The 15,050-nt window shown below is 37.6% G+C and overlaps 1 protein-coding gene across 1 annotated transcript in view; it reads right to left on the reverse strand.

Moving 5' to 3' along the window:
- Positions 1-15,050, reverse strand: part of LOC129940208 (exostosin-1) — a 494,844-nt gene that overhangs the window by 90,124 nt on the left and 389,670 nt on the right. The window lies entirely within an intron of this gene.

Consider the following 15,050-nt stretch of genomic DNA (forward strand, 5'->3'; position numbering starts at 1 on the left):
AGTAACAAAATTTAAATTGTTGTGTCTGCGGGCGACAAGCTTGAGTCGCGCATATTGCTATAAGATTTTCTAGGGGGTGTTTTAACGCTGACGTTGTATAAAAGATTTGATGACATGCTGCAGGGCACAAAGGCGAGTACATCAGCGCATTTTATACTCGTATGCAGAAAAGAAACACATACACGATTTCAAGTACTTGAAATTTAGGGAAATCTTGTTTTTACATTCAAGGAAATGGAAGAACAAATTAATTTAACTCAAATTCTATGACCTTTGTGTGAATGAAATAAAAAAAACAACAAATTTCTAGTCAACATTTTCTAAAAACAATATTTATAAAAGATTCATACACGTGTATACTTTTTTTCAAATTAAGATAAAAGATTCTTGAAATAAAGACAACTAAGACATGAATAAAAAACAAACTTGTAGCTTTCCGTAAGTTGGAAAGTTGAGGCTTGATTTTACATCGTTGTAATTTATAATGATTTTCGAAGAAAGCAAAGTACGGTGATTGCCAAATAAGGAAAAATCAATATCGCTTGAAAATAGTGAACCGTGAAGGTAAATTTATAATACAACATTTTTTGAAAACTTTTAATCAATCTACAATCTACTTTATAATGTTTTCACATAAGTTTACAATACTGAGTTACAAAAAAAGCGGCGCAGTCATACTTTATGATGTGTTGATATTATTTTTTTTAAATAGGCCGCTTTATTTTTGCAGAGATATTGGGTGCTTGCGGCATAGCACATCGGGTAGTTGGTGATAGCCTAAAACTTGGTTTAGGCGAGCAATGCAACTTTCTTGCCATGTCGAAGTTCTTGCTTTACATTTCAATGTCTTTAAATTTCAATGGCGAAGTCTCCTGACTCTTCAGTATAGGTTAAGGAGATTAGCACTCTTCGTAACTGAACTCCAACCCGCTAAGGAAACTGAAATTACGCCTCAGATAAATTAATGATAACTCGTTGACGACCTTAAGCTATTGTACCCTGGCAAAGATGCATTTCTGGAATGTGAGGACGCTTCTGAACTCAGGAAGTGAATGTCCGCACAATGCAAGATTCCTCCAATCAGAGAGAGTATTTATCCGGTACTTGATAGATATCATGGGGTTAAGCGAAGAGCGACGAATACAAGTCACCGGCACATAACACTGTACTGCTCTTCTCTGGTCACGATCCAGGAAACGCTCGAGAAGCTGGAGTTGGGTTACTTCTAACGAAAACAACAACCATGAGCCTTATTTCGTGGGATCGCCTTGGGGAAAGGCTTATCAAAGATAGGTTTCATGGTAAAGTACAACCAGTCAACGTTATACAGTGTTAGTCCCCGACGGAGATCGCATCTGATGAAGAGAAATAATGCTTTTATAGTCAACTAGAATCCGCCTACAACAACACTCTACGCGTAGATATTATTTTGGTTATGTAAGACCTCAATTCTAAGGTTGGTAGTAACAACAACGGGCTAAGGCATAAGATGGGTGCTCACGGAGTCGGCAATTGCAATGATAATGGTGAGAGGTTCATTGACGTCGGCAACGCCAATAGCCTTGTGATTGATGGCACTATATTTGAGCACAAACTCTGTCATAAAATTAGCTGGGTGCCGAAGGCAACCGTCTGCCAACCAAATTTATCACTTCGCGATTAGTCGACGCTTTAGAAGCAGTCTCTTGGATGTACAAAACAGAAGAGGCGCTTATATGGGACTTGCCCGTGACCTCCACTTAATGATAGTTACCCTAACATTGCATACAGCTACAGTTCAAAGATCCAATGGAATAACACGAGCCCCTAAATATTACATCGCAAGACTATAGGATAACAAGACCCGTCAACAATTTAGGGACCACCTGTTACACGAAATGAGAACAATCAGCAGTAGAGTACATGAGGACATCTAACACCATTGGAAATGTGAAAAATGTTCTCATTTCAGGTGCTGACAGAATAGTCGGTCGGAAAGAAGGAAACAACAACACTTGGCTTTCAGAAGAATCTTGGGCAATGATTAACGCAAAAAACAGTTAAGGGCTCGATTATCTGCTTCACAAGGAAAGAAACGAGCTGGAGTCCTCGTATCGCATGAAAAAAGAGAGGTTCACCGAAGTGTGCGCGTAACTACATCAAAGTATTGGCGCAAGAACCAGAAGATGCTGCAAACATATGCGACAGCTGGACCGTTTATAGAATAACCAAAGAACTGACCGGTACGCACAGCCCAAAGCAACACCCGGTGAAATAAGTAGACGGTACTGTGATAAGTTCGGTGGATGAGCAAGTCAGAAGGTAGAAGGAACACTTTTCCTCGGTTTTAAACCGAGTGTATGCAAACAACGTGCAGCCGATACCTTCTGAAGTGTCTGAAGAAACTAATTCCTGAATCCTCACCGCACCTCCTAGTAAAGATGAGATCGTTGTCGCATTTAAATCACTTAAGAACATAAAAAGCGGTAGGTTTTGATGGAATTCCCGCAGAGTTTTTACAAGCAGCGCCAACGACATCAAGCGAACTGCTCATAAAACAAGCCTTGGACCACAGAAAGCTTCACCCATGAGTGGAAGAAAGGAACTATCGTCAAGCTTTCAAAAAAGGAGATCTTACAAAGTGCGAGAACTGGAGAGGAATTTTATTCCTGACTACCGTTGCCAAAATAGTAGCTAAAGTCATACTGGAACGCATGATAAAACACCTTGAGGCCACACTGGATGCCGAACAAGCAGGATTCCGCGCTGGATCCTCCTGTATATATTATATCAACACCTTTTGCATCATTATTGAGCAATGCGTTGAATATCGATCACCACTTCGGTTATCGACTTCGAGAAGGTCTTTAATAGCGTCATAGGGAGTATATCTGGTTAGCTTTACGGAGGAGAGACATACCAGAAAAACGAATTGCTATTGTTAAAGCTTCATATGATGGATCAAAGTGTCAAGTGCACGATGGAAGGTTGTCAGATGATTTCGGAATCCGAAGCGGAGTCAGACAGGGCTGTATTCTGTCACCAATATTGTTTTTGTTGGTGATAAGTGATGTACTGCGCTCATCTATGTCAGGTAGCGGAGGGATCAAATGCACTTTGACATCCTATTTAAAGCACTTGGATTACGCGGACGATATTTGTTTACTCTCTCATAGGGTCATGGATCTCTATCAAATGACAACAAGTGTGGAGAGAGAAGCAGGAAGTTGGGGGGCTGAAAATTAATTCCGGCAAAACAAAAATGATCGGTTTCGGCATTCGACCATCCTCTCAAATAAATATTTTCTCGCAACCGGTGGAGAAAGTGGTGAGCTTTCAATACCTTGAAAGTATAGTTTCCATCGAAGGCGGAACCGAACAAGACGTCATCTGCCGCATCGGAAAAGCAAAAGCGGGGTCCAGTATGCTGTCAAAAATTTGGAGGATTACGATTAACTTTATCAACTTAAGCTACGACTGTTTCGCACAAATGTTGAATCTGTGCTTCTTTTTGGGTGCAGCACTTGAAAGGTTATTTCAGCCATAACAATAAAGCTGGAAAACTTCGCAAATAGATGTCTTCGTAACATCCTAAGGATTTTCTGGCCAAACGGTACATTAAATGAGGTCCTTCATAGAGGGACAGGTCAGGAACCTATAGAATCTATAATACGAAGACGTACGTGGCAATGAATTGGATATACATTTCAAAAAGGTAACGACTGTGTTGTGGAATTCGCTCACACAAGAGAGAAGAAGAGCTGGATGACCGAGAATCACATGGCGCAGAACAGTCGAGGCGGAAGCAGCGTCACTAGGCAAGAGTTGGAAGGAGCTGAAACACATCTCCGGAAACCGTACACCATGGCGCGTAGGCGAAGAAGAGGCCCAATGCCCCTTAAGGGGTTCCCAACGGAGTTAGCAGGAGGTCTGAGGACCTAAGTAAGTAAGTAAAAGATTTCGAGGTCGTCACCAAAAAGCGGCGTCTCACAGACTTTAATCAGTGAGAGGGCCCGCTGGTAATGCTTAAACGGTAGGGCGGCCTCTAATGGAGTGATCTGGTCTTACACTAAGAGTCACGATACAGCACGAGCGAATGGAGTTTGTTCGTCTTCACCAAGATCGAACCGAAGCCGACTAGGGTATAGTTCTCTTTACTGATAAGTCCAGGTTTTGTCTACGCTTACCACATGGGCCTAAAAGAGTGTGGAGAACATCAGGTGGGAGATACAATTCGACAACAGTTGCTTAGTGGAAACATTTTTGGGGAGGTTACATCATGGCACGAATTTCCATGCACGGAATAACTGGGCTGTGCATAGTGGAATGATCGGTGAACTCCATTTATTACATCACCAACATTTTGGAAGAATATGTGTTGTTCCCTTCGGAGCATTTATTTGTGAAAATTTCTTACTGATGCAAGACAATGCGAGACCACACGTTGCCAGGTGCATAACGGACTACTAGGAAGAAGTAGAAATCGATGTGATGGCTTGGACTGCCATGATCTTGGACATGAATCCCTTCAAAAAAAAATTTGGGTAAAAATTGACCCAAAAAAAAATTATAAACATTGGGCAATCACAATTTTACAAAACAAAATCTATTTTGGGTCATGGTTAAGCAACTTTTTTAGCAGGAATAGTAAAAGTCCAAGAGTAATTGTTGTCTTGAAAAGCGACAAAATTAGCAGTTCAAATTTGGCTTAAAAGTGTAGGTCCCCTCCATCCCTGACAACATTACTCGCACACAGGAATGGTTGAGAGTTGTAAGTCACAAGGCCCTAGTTTTTAATTGAATTTGCGCAACCTAATTTATTTTATTTAGTAATAGTGTAAAAAGTAAAATTGAGCTGTCCGGGAAAATTATTAAAAGCTCTTAACAACAAAAAAGTCTTAAAACCAGACTAGGGGGATATGAGTTTGACGTTCCGTGGATTAGAACAAATGGAAATCTTTGCTTTTTAAAAAATGGTGAGTCTAATGGTCCTGCTAAGCTGGCCTTTTTATACCAAACTATCAGCGACTTCACGGCGTTTTTAGAGGGTTTACAGATTAATAAGTTAAGTCGATCTTCATCTGGTGGTAAGATTAGATTATCACACTAAAAAAGATCATGGAGTGCAAATCGAAGAAATCTGTGATTCAATTTATTGAGAATGAGAATTCTGATGGGGAGACCAGATTTGACTAGCGTATTCAAGTAGAGGTCTAATAAAGGTGGTGTATAGGGATTAAGTGACTTAAAGGTTTAAAAGTTCTTTAGACTACCGTTTGATGAAACCAAGGGATGAGTTGGCTTTATTGGTAATGATAATGATTGGAGGGAAGTTGCGATCGGTTACAGGTTAATTTTATGAATTGGAATTTAGCAACATTGAGTTCTAAGAATTTGTTGTCGAAGTAAGTCTGAAAATTGAGTCAAGATCATATTGGAGTAAAATAAATCAGATGGAGTACACAATTTACTTATTATTTTAATAATTATAATAATCTTTAATAGTTAAGACGAATATTAAAGGACCAAAGTGGTACCCTTGATGAACTTGTAGGTTGGCCCTTAAAATGTATCAAATAATACGTTAGTATAATTGTTATTGCTGAGGTTTATTTTCAGATATATGTTGGACTTGGGGTACGGAAAATTATAATTTTAAATTTTAAGAATAGTCTTTTAAAAAATACGTAGACTCTCGAGTGCACCAATTAATAATTCGTGGGTTTGGCATTATTCTTGGCTAACAGAATTATTGTTGTCAGAAAAAATAAACCATAAAATTAAGGTAGCTTTGACTCTTTTTATACAGTTCTAAAAGACTTGGAATTGAAAGCTGATTAGTCAAATGATTTTTTTCAGTTCAATGCTTTAAATGTACTTGTTGAAGTTAGTTTGTTTTGTATAACTAAACAATTTTTAAGTTTATAAAAATATCTCCATAATTAAATAAATTAAATATTATAATACAGGACGGGCCCTGATTTGTCACATTTAAGCCTTTCGTTGAAAATCAAAAATACAAACATTTCAACACCAATATTCTACTTAAAGTAAATTACTTACTTACGTTTTTATACACAAATTCTTCAAACATACAAACTAAGTTTTCCAACTTCATAAAAATCCTAACGAAAGTTTTCTCAAAATCTTGCTTTTAGTGGATTAAAAAAAAAAACTGTTTAAAAAACACGTATTTTTGTATGCTTGAGCGGCGGACATAGCCTTAAAGGATCAAAATTTGTTAACAAATTAAAACCTTCGGGGGCGAATTTCTTTGAACTTTGTTGTAAAACTATTTCTAGGTAGATGGTATATCGTTGTATGATTCAGTTCAGTTCAGCTTGATTCAACTCAAGCATGAGAACCTATATTTACAGATGCACTTTCTATCAAAAAACTAAAGTGTGCAGTATATGTCTTATTTTTGCATTATTATTACTTTTTGGCAAATTTCCATTTCGTGTCACCGATCCAAAATGAACGACAAAATTCTGCAACTTCCCAAAACAGGTTGAGGTATATCCAGAATCAAGCTTGCAGGATTCAGTTCAAGTTTATATATCCGACGAAAAAGAAGATGGTACTTTTTTACTCATATATATCTGGATATATTACTCTATCTGCTCTTTAGAGGACGATGGCTTCAGCTTCCATCGAGTGCTTAGATATAGAACACTGAACCTTCCCAAAGTAACATCTAACCAACCAACCAACGGACCGACCAACTTCGGTAGGTATATACGACTGGAATATTAAGTAGGTAGTAAGGTACCTACACAACTTTTTAATGTTCAAAGTTGTCTACGGACACAGAACGACCAGGACGAGAACGACGACGATGGCGGAGAACGGTGAACGGACAGAAGAACAAGCGTGATGGGGTTTCGTTGATGTTGTCGTTGTTGATGGAGTATTATAGGTCTAGGTAGAAACGGATAGGAAAAATATACATATATCTATTTGGAGCGCGAATTTAAATGCAGCACAAGGATATGCAGGAAGTGCACACAAGATGAAGAACGGATGATGAACTGACTCCTTCCATAACTCAATTTGCATAAATCACCTCCCATATAATTACGGAACGATATCAATCGGAAGGGAGAATTCCAAACGGGAAAGCAGCAAAAGCAGCTTCAAGAGAGAAATACCTTTCTATAAAATATGTGTATGACCTCCAGTAGCGGATTAATCAAAAATTAAGTAATAAAGACGTTAAAGGTGCTTTAGAAACGACAGGGATATTTTAAGGTACATTTTGGACAAAGGTAAAGCAGCACTATAGCCTTTTATTGAAATATTTGTATGTCCTTGATAACTTTACCAATTATATCTTGAAGGTCTTGAACTGATTGTGGAGCATTAGCATAGACATAGTCTTTCCTGTGGCAAGTTGGTTTTGAAACCACGGTGGTTAATTGTGATAACCTCTTCGAGAAATTACATGATAAGGACAATAAAATAAAACCACATCAAAATCTTTCAATTCGAGACAATAGCTTTATTAGCTTTATTTTCTGAAATACAAAGGCTCGTTTCACACTACACGCTTTTGACCATACGGCAAAAAACCGGACGGCGACATTTTATTACAGGCACGGAGAAGAGCATATACGCTTTCATATCAAACGGTCACGGCAAAATGCCGGCGCCGCGCCGTGTAGCAACGGTCTACTGCCACTACAGTACACGGCAGCCGGACGGCGCGATAAGCTTAAACGAAATGCATGTTTTCACATCATATTCGTGCGACAGAGTTCGATCAGCTTTTTCAAGACACGATACTAAGCACAGGAACCCTGCATATATCGTGTTTCACCGTAGGGTTAAAACCGTATATTGGGTAATTAACCAATGATCCGATTTATGCCGTCCGGTTTTTTGCCGTACGGTCAAAAGCGTATGGTGTGAAACGAGCTATAAGATTTAATCACACCACAATAAATGAACTTCAAAAGCCATTTAAATGACTACTTTTTAAGGAGAAGGAGGGATTGACAAATCTGGATTTTTGTCAAAATTTGTGAATTTCGAAAACACGTTATCGAGTACCCGTGGCACTATGGTTAGTGTGTTGGACTGTCAAGCCAAAGAGCTTGGGTTCAATTCCTGATTGTGGCACCTGGTTTTTTTTTACGGGCACTGCCTCTTGCAAAGAATTGACAAATCCTCCAAGACTAATTCTTGTCATGAAAAGTGCTTTCTCCAATAATTCGTTCAGAGTCGGGTTAAAATTGCAGGTCCCCTCTATTCCTGACAACAGTACTCGCACACAGGAATGGTTGAGAGTTTTTAGTCACTAGGCATTAGTTCACAATAGACAGTTGCAATACCTAATTTCTTTTTTTTAAAACGTTTTTGAAGCGTAAATCTTTCAGTTTTTAGTAATGGCGCATTTTTGACTTGTCAAATGTCAAAATTTGACAGTTGCAAAAGTGACAGCTGCCAAAATAGCTTCTTATTCAAAATCAAACTTCTTATTGGAAAACGATTTAGTTTTCTGCGGTTTTTGAAAAAAAGAATATTGTCAGATTTATCAAATCAAAATATCTCGAAAACGGGTTTTCAATATTTTCCAAAATTTGATTCTAAGGAATCAAAGCTTAACTAACATTACTTTCTTTAAAATAATAAATAATTAGCCTCAGAAATATGATAAAGGGTATAAACTTTTCCAGTCCGTTACCGTTTATCATTATTGACCACAGGTTGATTTATTTTAATTTTCTTATTCCAACTAGCACCATTCATCACACAGTTATTCGGTTGGTCGGTTGGTCCGGTCGGTTAGGTTGGTCTTGTGTACTTAGCCTAATGATACACAACTTCTAACAACGTGACTTGTAAAAGGCAAAACGGTAATAAATCATAATCCTCGGAGGGGCGCATTAGCCTCGACTGAGGAGTGCTTCGTTAATATAGTAAATGGCACTCAACTCACCTCCAGTAATTCCATCTCCACTGCCGCTCCGAGTCGCGCTGCCGATGACTATGAAGGCTTCGGGAGGACGACATTGAAGGCAGCAGCAGGATTTCCAGTAATGATAATGGTCAAAGTCGATTATCCTTTGGTTGATTGACATCGACCGCATTGATCTAACCAACAACATAATATTAGCACCAAATCATCAAGGAGTCGAGCGGATGATTACTGTTGCGGAAGGGAGAATTGCGCTTTGGATGGGGCCAGGGATAATACCATAAGCATTATCGCGGCGAGCGCCTTCGCTGATTGTTCGTTAATTTCACATTACATAAATGCCAAATGACACGGAAAGCCAGGCGCACTGTCTCTAGGTAGTACCCGTACCATTACCACCATCATGGTCGTCGTCGCCTTCAAACAATTTCACAAGGACATATCATTGTCGTCGTAGTCATCGTTGACTGTCGACTTAATACGACAACTGGGAGCGAGGGAGGAAGATAATGAAGGAATTGTTATGATTACAGCTTATTTCTTTTTATGCCCCGTTTTTGTTCCGGACGGACGCGACGACGACGACGTCGACAGTGACGGCAACGGCGACGTATAGCGAAGGAGGAGCAGAAGCTCTTTTTTTATAACCCCCAACTGAAATTGTTTTCGAACGACAATGATATGATGACATGAAAGCGAATGCTGGAATTACTATCCTTATATAGAATATGTATAACAAGGATTGCTGCAGCTGTTTGTAGCACTAGCAGCATCGCCAGGACTCTTCGGAGCATCATCATCAACAGCAGTAGAAGCAGAAGCAGTAGGAGAAGCAGCAGCCATGATAGGAAGATGGAAACAGGAAGCAGGGATTTGATATCCATTAAGCGATTGGCATCAGCAAACATTCTTATCTGGACGTTTTAATGTGGTCCAAAGAGTTATGGTTGGGATTTAGCCGAAGACAATTTGGATCGAAGGAAAATCGAAAGGGTGTTACAAAATAAGACCGTGCGTCCTTGTTTGGCGACGACGTAGTCCTCGTCATCGTCATGTGTTGGACGACACTCACAAACATAGCCTTAGCTATATACGAGTCGTCTTCAGTCGTCTTCGGTCGTTGTCATTGAAGTGCATCAGTTTCAAAATAGAGATATATAGGTGATGGCTATATGCGGTTAAGGAGGGTGTTGTGTTCGACACTTAAAGAGGAATTTATTGGCGGAAGAGATGGTTTTCTTCGGAACGATTTTGAAGAATAGCCATATAAGAAGGGGAGGAAAAGACGACGTCAATTTCGAACAAAATGGGATCTAAGCATATAAGCTATAAAATTGAGGAATAGATTTAGCCTGATTTTACTTTCAATCTTAATCTTCAAAGTGTTCACTAAATTCTTTAAGTAAACACTAAAAGTTAATTTCGTTTCATTCGACCACATATAGTGCTACTAAAGCTGATAAGGATTTGAGTATTAAAGTTATTCCTATATTTCAAATTTCTAAGCGATACAAAACAAGCTTAAGGCAAAAAAAGCTAAATCATATATTGAAGCTGTACTATTTACTTTGAAGGTGTGGACTAGACATGTAGGAAGTTAAAATCTTACTTAAGGATCAAATAGTTTTCTGGCTTTCTTTGCGGAGGAGGGTATCCCGGATAAGCTCATCAAGGTGATGGGTCTTAATGTCACGTCTTACACTTAGGTAGGTTGTCGGTAGTGTTTGATGTCCAAATTGAACTCAGGCAGGGTTGCATACAGTCACCAATTCTTTTTTTCATTGGTTATCAGGGGTGTGCTGCACTTGGACTTAATAGGAAACGGAGGCTTACAAAGGCGTTGTATGCTTGCTATCTTAATGGATAATGAATCTCAATCAAATGGTAACAAGAGTGAAGACAAAAACAGAAATCCAAGGGATGAAAATTAGCAGGGGCGTAACTAAGATCTTTAGCCTCGGAACCTCTCATTTTTCCTTTTTGGTAAACATTGCACAATAACGAGTAAAAAATGTAGAGAGTTTTCAGTATTTTGGAAGTCGAACATGATATTACTAGACGTATCGGGAAATCTAAGGCTGCGTTCGGGATCTTGTCCAATGTTTGGAGCAACAACTATTTCAGCTGTAAGATAAATCTACAACTAGAAAGAAAAATATCAGAAACAATTACCAGGAAACTGCTGACCTTAATTAATGGGTGTCTACGAAATATTTTATGGGTTTTCTGGCAAATTATATATCCAAAGAACAACTATAAAGGAAAACGGGTCAGGACCTCATTGACACTTTTATACGAAGGTGCAAGTGGCAGTGAAGTGGTTCTGAAATGGTGATGACTACATTGTGGGATAGGCAATGCAGTGGAACCCACTCACTTAAAAAGACAGAAGAGGTTCTAGACCGAGGGTTGCGTTTTAAAAAGAACAGTCAAGGAGGAATTTTCGAGATTGGTAAGGAGCTAAATAGAGCTCAAACACACGCCAGTTTCTATTTTAAAAGTAACTTAAAAAGAGTTATGTTTTCTTATGAAAGATTTAAACAGTTCACATAATGTATTTTTCTAATGATAAAAAAGAAGCAGTGCTAAAAACAAGAAAGCAAGATGTCTAGAGTAAGAGTTCAACAAGAAATGGACATGCTTACATGGTAATCTATTGTTCCATAATCCTTAGTCCATAGTCCATAGTCCATAGTCCATAGTCCATAGTCAATAGTCAATAGTCAATAGTCAATAGTCAATAGTCAATAGTCAATAGTCAATAGTCAATAGTCAATAGCCAATAGTCAATAGTCAATAGTCAATAGTCAATAGTTAATAGTCAATAGTCAATAGTCAATAGTCAATAGTCAATAGTCAATAGTCAATAGTCAATAGTCAATAGTCAATAGTCAATAGTCAATAGTCAAAAGTCAATAGTCAATAGTCAATAGTCAATAGTCAATAGTCAATAGTCAATAGTCAATAGTCAATAGTCAATAGTCAATAGTCAATAGTCAATAGTCAATAGTCAATAGTCAATAGTCAATAGTCAATAGTCAATAGTCAATAGTCAATAGTCAATAGTCAAAAGTCAATAGTCAATAGTCAATAGTCAATAGTCAAAAGTCAATAGTCAATAGTCAATAGTCAATAGTCAATAGTCAATAGTCAATAGTCAATAGTCAATAGTCAATAGTCAATAGTCAATAGTCAATAGTCAATAGTCAATAGTCAATAGTCAATAGTCAATAGTCAATAGTCAATAGTCAATAGTCAAAAGTCAATAGTCAATAGTCAATAGTCAATAGTCAATAGTCAATAGTCAATAGTCAATAGTCAATAGTCAATAGTCAATAGTCAATAGTCAATAGTCAATAGTCAATAGTCAATAGTCAATAGTCAATAGTCAATAGTCAATAGTCAATAGTCAATAGTCAATAGTCAATAGTCAATAGTCAATAGTCAATAGCCTTTCACATGGAGTGGAAGAAAATTGGTGAGAAAACTTAAAGAAAAAAGTATGATTGTTCTGGAGAATAATTTTGAAAACAATCAAACCATTCAAAAACACAAGGATATTCTTCCATAATCTCAAACAATCTTCACAGGTATTTCTCCAGTAACGACGCTGATGATAATGTGTAAAGACCAGAGTTCTAATCCTCACAAGTTCCAAGCCCAAAATCAATATCAGCAAGGAAGATAAAAAGGAGTCAGTAGTTATTAAAAATGTAAAAGACATATTCCGTAATCCAATTTTGCTCAGCGGCTCAATTATTATATCTAAGGATAACATAAGCAATATCATTAAAAGTCTAAGAAGAAAATTTAAAGCAAAAACTTTAACAGACTCATCAATTAAGCATAAGCTCTCACCTTCCCTGTTGTATTGCTGCAATTTCGACTTAATTTCTTACACCAATTTCAACAATGTTTAAAGACCAACTCTTCGGTACTTGTATCTAAAGAGGTTTTCGAAAACTGGTGCCTTTGTTCTAAAAATATTCTTCAACGTAGGTATAGTAATCACCTGAACTGTATACGAATACAAAATTATGCTTGAATTCTTTTTCAGGACATTCAACTATGTTCTATTTCGAACTTACTTTGTATATCTCAGACTTTTTTAAATTTTTAAAAAAGAGACAAAATCAATAAAAAAAAGAGACAAAATTGGAAAAAAATCAGTATTCGCGACCTGTGATTTCTGCAAAGTTACAACCATTTCTCACTAACAAGATAGAAATGCATGCTGCCATCCTAATCGGGGGTGTTCGTTGTTCCTCCGCTTCGGTTCGCCTATCACATCAGAGATACATGTATAGAGAGCCTATGCGATACAAGACTATGTATCTTCATATAGGTGGAGATCCTTCCCTTAGAGACACAGACGGAAATCAATTTAAATTCCAACCCTCAAAACACAACCCTATATTTACATATATTGCGGGGTTGGGTAAGTGCATTTTTTGCACCACACAGCTTCCGTAGCATCCATCGTACCAGAACCATCACATCAGTTCAGTGCATAGAAAAGTGAATTCTATTCCACAACCCCTCAATACTCAAACCCTGCCTTTCTTTCAGAACAGATAAGCATCAGCTTTGGTGTTCCCATATAACCACACGTATATTTGAATTTCCAATCTGGATACTGGATAGATGGATTCAAGGAACCGTTATCCTCACTTCGTCTCCGCTCATTTCTGTGATATGACGAGAATGACGATGATGATGATGGAGGAAAAATTGTAAATAAACACCAGAACCCAACCACTAAATACACACGCAGCCAGCACCACCAATACCGCACCAATACCTATGCCAATGCACACACATACAGGGTGGGTCAAAAGTTTCTTTCTCATTTGAAATTCGACTTAAGAATCATGCTATCAATCCAGATTTTTGACATAAGATAGAAGATTGATAATAAACAAAAACTTGTGTTTGTCCTTTGAGGCTACGTACATTTTTCCAGTAAAATTTTTGATGATTTCTAATTCTACAATCCCTTAATTTAACAATCGGTTAAAATATTTTCATTATCTTATTTAGTTTAAAAAAAAATCGCATATTTGAACAGGTTTTCTAGTTTAAGTCTTTTAGATCCAAAAAAGAGCTTTGTAAGCGATAGGCGATAGAACACCGCCTCAATGTTTCATGAGTTTCGTTGTTTTTTATGAACAACTTAGCCGTTATACTCGCACTTCCAGGAATGCTGATCAGATCAGTTTACTCTTGAGCTTAATTTCGGTCTTATTGTCAAGTAGAATGCTTTACCGAACTCTATTTTAAGACCGATGCTCACCGGTATCTTCTTAAATTCCTTTCTTTCTTAAAGCTCGAACTGTGTTTAAACAAAAATACATATATAAAGGGTTTTAATAACCCCTTGAAAGTTATAAAAAAAGTTCTAAGTCTTTACTTAAAACGGTTCTAAAAACATAAAAAACCAAAACGATATAGAAGCAGTTTTTGTTCGTATTACGAATTCGTAGTATTAGAGTTCTAATATCTTTTTTGAAGTATATTGAAAACAAAACAAACGGATCTTTCTGGCCTTAAGCAAGTGTGGCTTAGATCGGAGCTCAAGTTCGGCTTCAACAACAAAAATAAACCAGAAAGGAATTATATTCAAGGTTTTTCAAAACTGCAGATAAGCAGAGTCAAACTTTGGATCCATAAGTCATCTCTATACTTATGGGAATTTACGAAAACTATGCCTGAAAAACTTCCGAGTGTCCGAATTTAAGCGAATGTGGAACGCGTTCCACACGAATTGTTTTGGAGATTCTAGAAAAATCGAAACGAGGAACTCCTGTAAACTCGGCGTGTATTGCAATTTGCTGTAAAAGTTCAGCTTTTTATTTGCAAAATCAAAACTGGGCAAGAATTAAGGCCAGAACATTCTTCAGAACGTGTTCTTTACACAGTCCGCTTACGAGAAACGGTACGACAGCAGGCTTGTGATCTAATGCAAGCTTTAGGATTGCATTCATAGATTTCAACAAAAGATTGTGAGTTGCAACAATCAATCTTCTGATCTTACAAATATTGCAATTATTTTTTCTCCAATTATTTGACGTAATCAATTGATTGTAATCATTTGAGTCTTTGCATTCACTTGAAGTCTTAGCATCTTTGCTTTCATGAGTTAAAGTTCACT

Source organism: Eupeodes corollae, chromosome 1, assembly GCF_945859685.1.
Source record: "Eupeodes corollae chromosome 1, idEupCoro1.1, whole genome shotgun sequence".
In the NCBI taxonomy this organism is placed as follows: Eukaryota; Metazoa; Arthropoda; class Insecta; order Diptera; family Syrphidae; genus Eupeodes; species Eupeodes corollae.